This window comes from Ptychodera flava, chromosome 21 (genome assembly GCF_041260155.1).
Source record: "Ptychodera flava strain L36383 chromosome 21, AS_Pfla_20210202, whole genome shotgun sequence".
In the NCBI taxonomy this organism is placed as follows: domain Eukaryota; kingdom Metazoa; phylum Hemichordata; class Enteropneusta; family Ptychoderidae; genus Ptychodera; species Ptychodera flava.
In genome coordinates this window covers 2,504,878-2,520,115 of record NC_091948.1, presented here as the reverse complement: position 1 = coordinate 2,520,115, position 15,238 = coordinate 2,504,878, and the positions used below count along the sequence as shown (strand labels likewise).

The window sequence follows — 15,238 nt, the reverse complement described above, 5'->3', positions numbered from 1 at the left end:
GTACATGTCTGAAAAATAATATTGAAATACATTGATGGGCAATAAAAATCACATTTACCTTTTCTCGCTCCTAATTGATGTTCCTTGTAAAATAAATGGCACAGTTTTATATCTGAATACGATTTATTTCTCTTTCGTGCTTTGAATTCAATTTGACAACATCTTGCTGTTTACCTTTTCGAGGCTTTTGTTATCATGGCGGTAAGGCAGGGGATTCGAAAACACTATTCAGTTTTTCCGTTGTATCGCAAAATCAGAAAGTCAATGCTTGTGTAAAGGTGTGGTAGTCGTGACCATGGCATTGATTGGGTTTAATTTGGCATGTACTAAATGTTAAAACTGAATCAAAGCGTTTCCTGGCGCCACTGCCACCGAGCGGCAGAAATATAACTCTTTTCGGGTTTTCGTGCTTCTCGATTTTACTACTTTCCGTGCCCACAAAAACTGTAGGCCTAATGAGATCATGGCAGGCTCAGGTTTTCGTAATCCGGTAATTTGGCACCATTCTCGGCGGTAGATTTGGAAATACCTGCAGACAAACCCAATTAGATAACTAGCCAGGGTTATCGATTGGTTTGGAAGAGCCATTTTCTTGCTTCGTTCACTGTTAAATCTGTTTTGGAGCCCCTCCCAGTCACACTAATTATCCGTAGTCACTTCAATAGACGACCAATTATATATGTAAATGTGCCTCGACCGTGCATTCCCGCTGAAACGATTGTCCGCGATTTAACGAAGTTAGTACATATTTCTTTCCTATTTGTTCATTTGATTTTCAATTGTTTGCTCTTTTTTCACCCTTGAACTTTTGAATTGGCATTCTCAAAGTTTCTCATCGCTTCGAAAGTAAGGATTTCCAAAGTGACCATTCGCCATATTGACATTCCACGCCGAAAGCAGGTGTGACGTAAGCTTCTGTACCGAGCGGGAGCCTCGAAGGCGTGTTGTGCGGAAAACTTCTGTTCCGAGTGGTCAGTAACAAACCCTTGTGCGTTAGACTTCGTCTGACAAACATTTGAACTTTTAAAATGCTCTTTCGCAGAAAAATAGGTTAGCCTATAGTGACGATTTTCAACAAATTGGATACAGCTATTCTCTGAAAATAGACTTAGTTGAACTAGGAAGTAATTTTCATGTAATATAATTCTGCATCGCAAACTTTACGGAACTTTGAGCATTTCGACTACCGAGGCACTTGGTGTCTTTAGCGAGGGTGATGGTGAAGAATGAACGGCGGGACTTGTTATCGCATGCCGCAGAAATGCATGGTATAAACCGTCACGGTCTGCATGCCACGAATCGATGATGATATTTTAATTATGGCTGGGTAAACAAGGCAAATCAATTGCAGCGCCGCCGACTTCAGTTTCTAAAGCCAGGGTGTGACGTTGATCGAAGACAAGGCACCTGATATCTTACACTGAAAGGTGACAGGCTGGATGGCATTGTATATGATTGACAAAACAAACAATAATGCAAACAAAAACAAAACTAAAACAAAAGACATCATTATGTTGAGGCTGGATTGGCTAATGTATCTTGGTTTTGTGAAGTGATCAATTAGTTTACTGGCAGGCAGTAAATTCCCCTGCGGGTATTGCAAAACTGTTCAAAAATGCTAAGTTTCTGAAGTCAACACATATCCCGACCGATGTACCCTTATTTTGGTCACGATGTACATGGACCCGTCATTTTACACCAAATAAAACCCGACGATGTCGAAACCCTATCATATTGAAAAGCATTTATTTTTCATAATTTTGTTGTTTGAATCTGGTTCATTCTCTTAAGTATGTTGCATACTGGAAGTATTAGTCTTCAAGTTGCTAAAACAGATAATGTTTAAAACATGCAATGATATTTTTAACAAACGATTTTTTTCCTTGGCAAACATGAAATAGTCAATTACACACGTAAATGCCGTGAAATTTCAATGTTGGAGAGGGTTTTCGACATGATATCGGGACAGAAAAAGAAAATATATAATGCAGAAATAATGGACAATGCAACAAAACTTAAAACCAATGGACTTTTAACTTTCACCTGTTTCAGGATCATTAGAATTAGTTTCGTCATCACTGTTTTGGAATTGTTTAAAGGACACTTATCCTCGTCCGAGAACAATATTTTGCAAGGTCGATGGATTTACCTCACAACACTCACAGATACAATGACAATATTAACCACCATCGCAAAGCCAACTCACGGATTTTCTGAGATGATATTTCGCCCGATAATAATAATAACAATTTCCTTCAGCAGATGTAAAAAGGGATAGAATGAATTACTGTCCAAGACGATTTATTTTCTGTATCGTTCGTTCGTTCGTTCAGCGTCGTTATAGTTTTTAACGACAAACACCTTGGTTCGTTTTTTCTGACAATGAAAACGTATTTTTATCGGTTTTATTCAACTGACCGGGACAAGGTCAGACGTAATAAGTGCCCTAAGGCGCGAATTTTGTTCTTTCAGTGCTATAGGAAAGAAATTTCAGCTCGATCATGTCTGACCTACGGAGGTAACACGAGCAGTACGGGCGTACAGCTGCAAACTTTGAAAAACACCACAACCAATACTTCAGCTACTAAAAGATAACAGCGCGCGTGACGTGAAAAGAGAACAACATGGCGTCAGTTACATGTTGGCAACCGATAGTGAAAAGTGGTTTAATCCACATGTCTGTTGTGTATACACTCTCAACCTGTGCCGTCCCGTCACTCCAAGCTTTATCCATATCCCTAGAAAAGTCGATGAGCATATTTCCCTAATGCTACAGAACACCAACGACGAAAGAAAGCTTGTCGGCCAGATTGGTAGAATTATTGTATATTCATAGTTAAAAATAGTCCGCGAAGACAAAGTGCTTGAATATTCTATTGGTGTACACACGCTAGCATAACAACTTTGTTTTCAAATTATAAAGTCTAATATTAATCCCATTGTTGGCGAACTCTGTGCAGACATGAGGCGTCAATTTATTCGGTTTCAATCCTTTATTGTTGCGGACTTTTTATCTGTCATAATCGAGCAGTGAACTGCGACATGATACTGGTCAAATCTACGGCACGCAATCCCCCGACAGGGCGATATCTGAATAGGAACGGAGCGCTTAACACCGTCGGACTTAACCTATAAATAACCAATTATGCGGCATTCTATCGCAGTAAAAGCTTCCTCGCGGTAGCATTTTGCAAAGTTTGTTAAGGCCGGCACACAGATGTTGCGCACACATTGGGAAAACGGACGCCTCTTCTGTGGCGAGGTTTGTTCACAACAGGCCGTTACATCACTTAAAAAAACGGGAGTGTCATCGAAGGGCCATCCATTACAGCGCCTTGCAAAAACCGTTAATTATCGTGTTGCGAGTAGAGGAAGCAGGACCGCTAATATTTATCAAATTGTCTAATTGATGAGACCACGTTAATCAAATTTTCTCAATGACTCGCTTGTCGGCGGGTAGAAGGTAAGTATAGGTAAAAACATGGCGACCTAATTATCGGCCAAAAGTTTGAAACGTGCAGAAAAAAATGCGAGACGAGGTATAAGGGAACAAGGCTAGGTTAAAATTGTCATATGTTAACAAATTAAACATACATTTGATTCAATAAGGTCGTCGACGTGTAAGTAGGACATGTAATAGTTGAGTTAGCCACAAAGCGATCTACTGCGCAAGCTCTATTAACCGTTATCTGTGGTACGTGATCAAGCAATCAAGCGTGGTGTGCTGACGTTGTCTAGCCTCCCGTCTGTCTATTAGTCGATTCAATGGTGGAAACCTCCCGGGAAAATAAACACCGTGATCAATTAATTTTCTCAGCACAAATACTATAAATCACTATCCGATTAAGCAAATAAGACAATTGTCATGCCGGTGTCGTTAGCATATGCAAATGAGGGGTTACAATATCGCTCTAAGCAGATTAATAATACTGAGTATACAGAATACGGGCAAGCTGCTGTCTACAGTTTTTAATGTTGATTGCGAGGCCTGCTGTCATTTATTTTATTGTAATTGTATTACAGTCAGCGCAACTTGCGAAACTAATTTCCAATTGTAATTAAGATTGTTGGTTCATTGAAAATCCTTGACTTCATGGCCGCTTTTTAGAAATTTAAGTAATTCTTTCATCGCCTTACGTTTTACTTCATAATTATTTTATCCTTAACTGCAACTGCTCAGCTAGCTGAAGTTCTCTGATGAATGCCGTCAACGACTGAACCGAACACACTTTCTTCACTGTGATGGAGGGACTGTGGTCCGAATGAAGCTTATGGTGGCCAATAAACCAGTAACTTCGTCGGGATAACATAGCAAAATTGCTCTCAGAAAAACGCAATGTTAAATGGTGAGTCCCCGGCTAAAGTCACACTAAATGAGTCACTCAGAACTTCTCTAACTGCGGGATGTTGTTGGTTTTTAATGAGTAAAATGAGAACAACGGGATCTGAAACTCGAAAACAAGATACGGGGTTCGAAAACCTTGACAAATTAAAATACTGGGATTCTCGACTCTCTCTTCCCATCTGCCCGACCCCCTCCCGTCCTCTCTCTCACACACATAGATACTTAGACGCTACCTCATGATTTAAAAAGTGATCATCATCATCATCATCATCATCATCATCATCATCATCATCATCATCATCATCGTCATCATCATCATCATCATCATCATCAACTATACAGCCACAGATTCTTACAAATCTTTAATAAGAATGGGAACAAGTAGTCTCCAAATATCGTCCTAGAAAGGAGATCACAAATTGATTAAAATTTTCACCGTTTGCGGAATGTGATAATCCCCTTTCGCAAGACCGTAGAAGTACATATAGATTCCATGTTGTGATGCCCTTTGTATATGTAAACATGTAGCAAGGATAGGAAGGTATAACGACTATACACAAGACAAGAGAATATTCTGTTTTCTGTCGAATTTTAACTTGCGTTAACAACAACCTTTTTCATCCGGCTGCCGCTATGACGATATGGAAGGGGAATGTCACATTTTATTCATTTTTGAAAGATTACATTTTCTGGATGTCAGATCTACATATTGAGTCCTATGGACTCGCCTTCTCATTTGTCACGTGACTGTTTTTATCTACTTTTACCGGAATGCCATCGTTCCACACCATGACAAGCTATCGGCATCTTGTCAGCTCGTGAATGACTTATGGTCGTGATGTTTGAATGTCATGATCAAATTCAGGGGTTGTTTGGCAAAGAGGTTTCAAATTTGTATATGTTTATCATCATTCGTCGGCTAATGAACTTTTTGTACCGTCACCATTGATTTCAAAGCTCTCGTCCACGATGGACTTTGCGAAATAAATACTACATTTGGAATAGGAAATAGGCGCTTTTTGAACCGACAATGAAGGGGATTTGGCAATAAAAATGTTTCTGTTAGCAGTTATACGGGAACATTACGTTTGTCGTCGTTGAGAGCCTTGGATATTTGCATAGTAGTTGCTCATACCAGATGGATTTCTTCTGTTAGAAGCCAATGGAATCTTGCATGCATTGAACTTTGTGAGGGAACGAGACATTGCAAATTGGTGGTGTGTGTTCTGGACAACCAGAAAATGGCGGTACTTTTCTATTACATTCAGCTAGCAGATCAAGCGAGGTCTTTTCCTGTACACTTGAACTTGAGTTGACTCTCCGTGAAAGCATCACTATGAATATATCGGCCACATCTATCGCTGTGATACTGAGGTAACGTAGATTAAAATGATAAACTTGTGTAAATGTATGTTATAATATGGAAATGTAAACAGCATTGTCTCAAATTGGCTTCGCTTTGTTACAGAAAGAGTCTCGCGTTCCATTCGATTGAATTCCTGACAGTGACGCACATGTTGCATGCTGACTCACAGTTTAGGTCGTATGTGCAATGTGCTCTCCATCGGAAGTCACACAAACAATAATTATATCACTTACAGGCGTTAGACAGGTTATACAAATGGCGACGCAATGGAGAGTATGACATTTTAAGGAATACGGTATCAATGTCGTAATTGATAGTTACTTTTACAGAAAGTTACCGAGTTTAGTCTATGTCATGTAAACACGAAACAAGGTAAAGTATTAAAACTCACATTTCATTTGAAAAATGTGATATGCGTAAGGCACGCACAGACTTATACTTGTAGTCGTTGTCCGTGCTTATACACTTGTGCACATGCATAGTTATAACAAGTGTAATTCGAGAAATGTGTACGTATGGACAAACATAGATGTCCGGACAGAATAGACAGAGAGAGAGACAGTCAGAGAGATGCACAAAAAGACAGGGGAACAACAAACAGACTTTGGTCAGTGTTTTGTAAAACGAATTTTACCCCAGGTTCTATTCTTTGAACGTGTCTCCCCCAGCGTTTCAATACCGTCATACTGTTGTTCTCAATCCTTAATCGTCTCCCCAAATGACTTAGAAGCACTGCATCTAATATCAAGTTATGTGGTCAATGACGTACTGCGTTTCTAGACAACTGTCCGGGGAAACTATTTGCTTAATATTAGAAAGAAGGTAGTTCTATACTGCCGGAAAACAAAAGGTAAAAAATTGATTTTTTTTCCTCAAAACTCTTCTAGACCATTACAGTAGTGTACGACTATGAAACCAAGTGTATCTAATTCCTTGTTTGGCTGTAATGCAAAGATTGTGGGGTTATGATGTTACATACACGCACGCATGGGTAAAACTTCGTAACATATTAGCCGACCATTAAACGTATCACCACAGTAAGTGGTGTAGCCGTACAGCCAGCGCATAAGTTGTTTTTGCAAGAAAAACAATCGGTGTAACTGTCTTGTTTACGAGGTCTGCACATCTGCACAAGGGGAGATCCCTACACTGAAAGGAAACAAAAACATGTCGTTCTATTATCTGGGGATTAAAAAATCGTTCCGTCCAATAAATGTCCGTCGCCCTTTTATTTATCTTTTTCTTTTTTATTATTTGTAAGACAGTTTCTTTTCAAAACCGATTTCCCTCGGTCCGCTTGACTTATCCCGGGACCGCACTCTTGACAGTTATTACCAAATGGCTCATTAGATCCTCGTAAGCCGCGATGGCGCTTTTCTGTCGGAATCATCCGCCATATTTTTACAATCGCCTTAAATTTCTTTTAAAAAGGTGTTTTACCCACTACTTCACTGGCAGCCCCTATCAGTTTTATAGCCGAGTCGCGCTATAATAGCTGAGGCATATAAATGTGGGTTTATTCTTTACTTAATGTTGCATCGTTGTGGGAATATCCCTTTTGTAAATTTCACACCCAGTTGTCCACACATTAAGGCAATGTCATTACACCGGCAGCCAGATACCACACGTGCCAAATACCGTTTCAGGTGTTGACACAAGCTAAATGTCATGAAAAGAAACATTTGCTTTTTTATATGTTAACATTCTACGGGTAACCTGTCTTTTCTCTTTCTTGAATGACACAAGACTGGCTACTGGACTGCTCGTTGCCAACCTATAATCATGGTATTCTTCTCATTGTGAAATCAACAATCATCGTCTCTTGAGGATTACTTCACTCTTCTGGAATCAGACATGATAACGGGATGAGGTTAGACAGGAGAAACATGGACGCCGTGCACGAACTTGTAACTTGGCGTGTTGGAGAATCCATTTACGTTTTGCTCAGACGGCTTGATACGCAGACATACTCGACGTTGAAAACTTGTAGAAGAAGTACGTTTGCTTTCCGTAATCAAAAGTTACATTAAAATCAGTCGTTGAAAGTACGACAACAAACAAACAAAAAACCAAAAGGCCAAACAAAAAAGACGGAAATAGTTTAACGAGTTGTCCGCTACAAACGCTTAAAAATAGCAGCTCACGACAACTGGTTTAGGTTTTTAAAGTTTCAACAAAACAAGTTGGCAAATCAAAAACTGCTTAAATTTTGAACGATAAGAGTTTGTTTAGGGTTTGTTCCGAGATCAGTGATACACTGGGCAGGCCAGGGACCAGCTGATACACCGTTTATAACCACGAAAAGTGGCAACTGTTACGGGAGCACAGTAGCAGCCTCTCAAACCAACAATTTCTCTTTTGTCGGGTTCTGAATCCGTTTTTGTTTGCTTAAGTCCTACTTTGTGTGTGCCTGTGAATGTAAATAAAGGACAGCAGAGTCTCTTTTATCCCCTTACCATAGATATTTGTTTTTTTTCTGGCTGGCTTGTAACTGTTTAGATTTCCTGATAGTTTCGATTGAGAGCACAAGAAAAGACTGCTTGTTTTGTTCCAAAACTTGTCTTACCTTTTGGTATAACTTACAGACTCCGACCTTGTCACTATAGATGTTTATGCTGTTTTCACTAATTTGTTCGATTTCTCACTCTTTTGCCCAAAGTGTGTCGAAATACACCGTACCAGCCATGCAAGCACAATGCGATGTGTACAAAATACAATGTTATTTTCCCCCTAAACATCTCCCTTGATGACCGCAAGTTATTACTTTCACTGACTGTGGAATACGTTCTCATCGTCACCATCATTTTACGGGTATGAAGGGAAGGAATTCTTGCACATCATAAAAGTCGTGAGTCGTTCAGGGTTTTTGTCAGCCATTTTTGAGGGGACACCATGGTGAGGCTTTCATTGTACTCAAGCGTGAAGGGCAAACCGTCATCCTACATTCTTAAAGTAACGCGGGCGATGACGAAACAAATCTGTTTCTTTAATCACAGTTCGTTACCGAAGTTAAAAAACAAATCGTCCCGAGTAAATCTAATACCGTATTGTAACAATATTGTTATCCTGTGGACGTAACCATGCGAAGTCAGAGTAACTATTTTTGATCTCCGTGTTGGCGTCGTCCAACCATAGCTGCAGAGCCAGAATAATACGGACATATGTTAACAACTGTAACTCGACAAGCCAAATTTTCAACGCAACAAAAATAACACAACAACTAAATGAGTTGAGGCGTTGGGCAGACGCCTTACGTTGTGTATTGTTGAGGGCAGTACGAGGCATTAAAAGCATGGTAAATATAACTCAGGCTTTCAAGTCTTGTGTATAATTGATGTCCTCTCATGTCTGTTTGTTTAAATAGTATCTCGTTAATATTTTACGTGTGTAAGATTCACCTGACAGGTTATGAACAAGGGATGAGAGGACAGATACACGAGAGACAGGGAATTAGAAAGAGAAAAAGAGTTGGACGTATAGACAGAGATAGTAACAGACTAAGACAGAGAGACAAAGGGGCGGAATCACTCATGCACACGTGCGTGCATGGACGGACATGCACATCTAACATTGATAGATAGATAGATAGATAGATAGATAGATAGATAGATAGATAGATAGATAGATAGATAGATAGATAGATAGATAGATAGATAGATAGATAGATAGATAGATAGATAGATAGACACGTAGATAGATACAAAGATAGATACATAGATACATAGATAGATACATAGATAGATACATAGATACATAGATATATGAATGCATAGATAAATACATACATAGACACATACATATACACAGGGAGGTTGAGGAGATAGCAGGGCACAGAAGAGAAGATAACAACACGTGTTGGATGGAATATTCAGGCAGGTTCAGAGAGAAATGACTAATATCGTACTGTGGATAAATGGGGAGAAAATAACTTCATAACTGCCATGTGGATGGTGAGGGAAAAACAAATTAACAAATTTAAAATACGTCAAAATAATATAATACATTGGAAAATCTCTTCTGCCAACAGATAAAAAACTAAACAGAGTTAAGGAACATTCGAGGGTCTAGAATAATTTCTCGGGAGAGAGAGAGAGAGAGAGAGAGAGAGAGAGAGAGAGAGAGAGAGAGAGGAGAGAGAGAGAGAGAGAGAGAGAGAGAGAGAGAGAGAGAGAGAGAGAGAGAGAGAGAGAGAGAGAGAGAGAGAGAGTTGTTTCTTTGGCACGTGGGGTTTCCGACGCTCCTAGTAGACTTATCGTAAAACAGCTAACTCAATTTTTGTCGGCGTGAAAAATGAAAAATGTCAGGACGGGTCCTTAATGGCATTACATATCGGTAATAAGAGACAAGGACAGCAACGCTAAGTAATGGCGGGAAAAGATTTCTGATCGGTTCCGTTCGGCTGATCCCATTTATGCACTTATTTTGCTATGTCTCCATCCGCCCACTCAGATTAATCTCCATCAGGAAAACACTTTCACTTTCTTTGTACTTTTAAACTCTTTTAAAGTAGTTGATTACATAACTGTATATCTTACCTCACATCTTCTTGAAAATTCTTATTTTGCTTTATCACCCCCCCCCCCCCCCCACCAACTCCTTTATTTCATACTTCATTCGGAATGGATTCTCTAGCGTGAATTGTCACAGTACGTCTGAGTTTTTGGTCTACATTATGAGTGAAAAGCTCTCTCCCTCTCCCTCCCTTCCTCCCTCCCTCCCCTCCTCCCTCCCCCTCTCTCAATATTTTTCTGCTCATTTTGATGGTGAGTAATGTTCATTTCGTGTTTACGACTCACAAATTGACTGAAAATGACACAGCGGTATCGATGATATGACAGATGACACGCACACGAGTTTGGCACAACAGAGTCTGTTGCATGCAGCCTGGAAAATTACCCACACAAACAGAACAACCGCCGACAATAGCAGAACACGCTCGATCTAAGCACCCCCAGCAGTTATGTACATTGATGACATTTTGTTATTGTTTGGGGGACACCCAATTTTTCTGTTGCATTGTGAAGCCAAGAGAGAAAAGTATCTTTTATGCTTAAACGCAAACATGTGCCGCTGTGGATCGCATCCTTCCGTGAAACGCGACACGTCCTCCCACAACCGTGATCCGTTAGTCCCTCACAGCTGACAAATACTTGCTATCGTACCCGTCAGTTTTAAAGACCCGCCATGTGTTACCGTTGTATTGTCTAGAACGGCGTGTCAACGAGCGGTCCTTGATCTCCCTTCTATTCAATACTGACCCGCAATGACCACAAAATTGTATGCGAAAAAGGGTTTCCCCTGATAGCCCGCCATTCGCCGTAAATCTACAGTACATTAATACCCACATCTGCAAATGTCACCAATAATTTGAACGATTCTGATAAAAATGTTTGCTTGTTATCCCCGGCGGACATACCGTGCTTTGAATTTATGCATGTCACATTGAGAACAAGTATGAATGCTAGAAAGTAAAACTGGTATCATTTTGAACAAAAACAAACTATTTCATAAATCCTCATTATAAAAGCCATGTTTTCCCTCCCACTCTTTTATTGTCTTGGAGGCGTTTAGCTAATATTGAAACCACAATTATGGTTGTTTACAGGCCACCCAGCAGTGACGCTCTATTTCGCCGATTCTTCGTGACGTAAGGTTTAGAAGTATGTTGTGGCTTCTTCAACGCTACAAGTAACATAGTCTGGTAAGTTTTGGGAGCTTGCTGTGTTTCGCCACCAGATTGCCAACTATTGTAGGAAAAAAGAAATTCTCGTCAATTATACAGCAATCAACGAAAGATTCGTTCCTCTTGCAAAACCCCTCGACAGCGCTTCGCATTTTTTTTAAGCCGGCAAACACAGATGTGACTGAAACAGACAAAGAGCCGAAGATAATTACGGGTCTGCTGTCTCCTGGGACGACTTAGAGCCCTACCTGTGTGCAACGGAATAGCGAACCAGAATCGAGCACGTCAACTCCACTTGCGTTCACCGTCAGAAAGAGACACGACAACTTCGTCACTTGTAACAATCAGCGAACATTTGTCGGTGAAAATTTGATAAAAAATTGTCAACAGAAATCGAGTTTGTTTGATGCCATCGAATTTTTTTTCGCCTGCCTTTGATAGTTCTGTCAGCGCAAGAGAAAATTCAATTAGCCAAGCCAATGGCATGTTTTATCTCGATAAAATGGACCTATTATTAAAACAGTGAAAACGATTGAGACTTTTTTCGAATCTCGACGTTTATCTATACTAACTACACGGCGCATGTGTTGAACACGCCAGATAGTGTTCTGATATGCATCTCTTGAAGCCCGCTGTTAGAAGCGACACATCCTCCAACACTATAAAACCATCTTGAACTGAAAAATTGCATTTTACCGACGGGAAATTGGGCCTGCTTAAAAGCTCTTCTAAAAAGCGGAGGTGATCTTTGATTGAGCGAAGGCACTCGTCACTTGCCTTATCTCGTTGCAAATTGTTCCAATTTGACGTGAGAGCACGGTCGATTTTCCTTTCGGTGTCGGCATCTCATCGACAGTCCTTATTTTGCAAGCGAGAAGAATATCGCACAACACGATCACAAAACTCTAAACCAAACCAATTACAAGCAATCAGATCAATAATTATCGCACGCGCCCATGGATAACAAACTTTTTATTTCTCGATTTCAGAAATATTCGGTCACATGAAGGAGCGATGAAGAATAAATTGAAGTGGCACGGATATAGCTTGTGATTACAGAGTGACTGTGCTATCATGGAAACGGCTACCTATTAAATTTGGCAACTTTGAGAATAAAAAAAAACGCGGGCAGAGAGTTTCCTCATACCAATTTTACGCACTGCTTTTTTTATAACCAATATGTTTTCGGATTTTGTAAACGTTTGGGATCTATTGATAACCGTAGAAATGCTTTTGTTATTTTTAGAATGATTCTCCCGTGTTTTTTTTTGTTTTTCGACCTTTGAGCTTTGCTTACAGCGATTATGCTAGGGTCAGTCGAATGACTTACAATAGCGATAAAGGTTTACAATATTGACAACACCTCCTCTCCCCTGCGGGGTTTCAGCACATTTTGTCCGATAAATTGCTACTTCTCCGTATTTACAACCGCAAAATCCATATGTCTGTGGCATTATCAAATAAATTATTGACGTCTCGTCTTCACAATCTGTGAAGTTCACTGTCAAAATGACACGGACAGGGAATTCGTATTAAATGTGCTCTTTGCCTTCCAACTGAGGACTTGAAAAAAAGCGGTTGGGGCAATGTATGATAAATAACCGTTTCATGTGTGATATTGGTAAGGTTACACAGATAAATTCACCCCTTCTCATCGCTGTTTGGATTTTAGCAAAGGTATGTTCTCCGTGGTTGTGCCTACTTTGTACTTCAAGAACGATGTAACTTCCCTGTGTACGGCTTTAAATACAGAACGAGCTTTTAATTTGCTTAAATGCACTTATGAGAGAGAGAGAGAGAGAGAGAGAGAGAGAGAGAGAGAGAGAGAGAGAGAGAGAGAGAGAGAGAGAGAGAGAGAGAGAGTGTGTGTGTTTAAATTAAGTAGACAGAGAAGAGAGTGATGCAACCAAATATAATCAGAGAGAGAAAGAAGATCGGATGAGCGGACAGAGACACAGACGGGTATACAGAGAGACTGTCAGGAAAGGGCTTATATTGTTGAAATCAAATCTATTTTTCTGCAAATTATTCTGTTTCAGACCGAACTATTCTACGCGATGAGTTGGCACTGATTAGCTCGATATTGTAATGTTCATGTGTCTATTGACAATTTGTCTCTATGCACCTAGCCGTAGCTTTTCGTTTTCATGATATCACAAATAACAAAGAACCTTTGTCGATGGTAATTCTGCACGTAGTTATTTCTGCGATTGACATTAGATGAATTTCGATAAACATAGTAATAAATCTTAACGCCATCAGAAAGAAGTGATGGTTAAGATGGCATCTAAATTGCTAGTTACATACTTAATAAATGAGCTTGACAGAGCTGGATGACACAAGCACCGTTTACAAATAACACAGAGCATGTTAGTTAGCGCACCGACAAGTCACCGTACCTGTGGTCAGGAGTTTGCGTTGATAATCATCCGAGTAAGATTCTGTAAGGTGTGATAGCAATCTGGACTATAGTTCTTTTAAACCCAGGAATTGATCTTACAAAGCAATCTCATCAATCATCTTTCTATAAAACAAATTTAATCGTCTATCTAACCGAGAATGTTACTGTGGAAACACTGATTATTTCTTGACATGGGGAACCTGTCGCCATCAGTAATGTACAGCGGCCGGTCAGAGGTCATCGCTGTGAGCTATCACACACACACACACACACACACACACACTCTCTCTCTCTCTCTCTCTCTCTCTCTCTCTCTCTCTCTCTCTCTCTCTCTCTCTCTCTCTCTCTCTCTCTCTCTCTCTCTCTCTCTCTCTCTCTCTCATGCTTGCTTGGCTCTGTTTCTTATACATTCTTCACGGTCAGTCAAGGTTGAAAAGTGACGAGCAGAGAACTGGATATTGCTCCCCGGGAAATGGAAATCATATTGCAAATGAGATTAGACTGTTAAATAAGTGTCCAATTGAGATCGATTCAGATGCGGCTTTCGATTACACGGTTATATCGGATATAGCTCTAAAAGATTTTGTTTCCGACACGGAACAAAAGTTATTTCACATCTTAAACAGTCAATGACAAATGATGTCACCTACAAAGGGCGGTTAGTTTTTAAAACCTTGTGAGTGTTATCTTTGCCTGTATTTCTTTTGGATACATTTTATTCCCGGATTCACTTTCTATCTCCTTTTTTTGCACGGTAACGACAACGTTTTCCAAAGAAGCATCATGTGCAAGATGTAAGTATTACAAAAATTTTGAAAAGGGAAAGTGACGTTTTACGCATCTAGATTTTATTCGGAGAGGGTCACGTGATACTATCGTTGAATAAACAGGACAAGAGGAAAACTAGAAACTAGGGAAGGCATAGAAATGGCAGAAAGATAATAGAGATAATAGTGAGAGACGGTGAAATTAAACTTGAGGTAGAGTGCAGCTCAGGGGCAGACTATTCAAACTATCAAAGTTTACAATATGTTTTAGGTCTACCACTTTTTAGAGTTTCATTTTGAAGCTTTTGGAGTAAAGAAAGCTTTTTTACAGAGTATTTATGTTTTATTTGTTTGTACCCATTTCCGAATGCACAAATAACAAGATTAGTATATTTCAATTAGTAAATATGTTAAAAGGTTTTCACCAGTTTATCTTTGTTAGAATGAAATCCCGTAGAGTTAACACGGGGATGGCGGCAATTTTCAGTCTCAAGTATTGGTATGAATATTGAGTATTTGTAATGAGTTTCCCTTATAAAAGATTTTACACGGTGACCCCTGATTTTTGTTTTGGAAGGGAACGGGTGAAAGTTTTTTACGGAAAGTTTGAGCAGAAGTTAAAGCCTTTCAGTTTCGATGTGCGAATTACCTAAATGAATTTTCAACTAAGTTATGC

At 39.7% G+C, this 15,238-nt stretch overlaps 1 long non-coding RNA gene across 4 annotated transcripts in view; it reads left to right on the top strand.

The window, feature by feature from the left end:
- The window catches only part of LOC139121089 (uncharacterized), a 30,614-nt gene that overhangs the window by 7,047 nt on the left and 8,329 nt on the right, over positions 1–15,238 (top strand). For 2 of the 4 annotated variants that reach the window (XR_011549220.1, XR_011549221.1), the window contains exons 2-4: positions 4,181–4,346; positions 11,317–11,412; positions 12,384–14,589. This is a non-coding gene — a long non-coding RNA (uncharacterized lncRNA). Of the gene's footprint in view, positions 1–62; positions 738–757; positions 972–4,180; positions 4,347–11,316; positions 11,413–12,383; positions 14,590–15,238 lie in introns of those variants that run through there. The other 2 variants (XR_011549222.1, XR_011549223.1) reach the window with 2 other exon arrangements.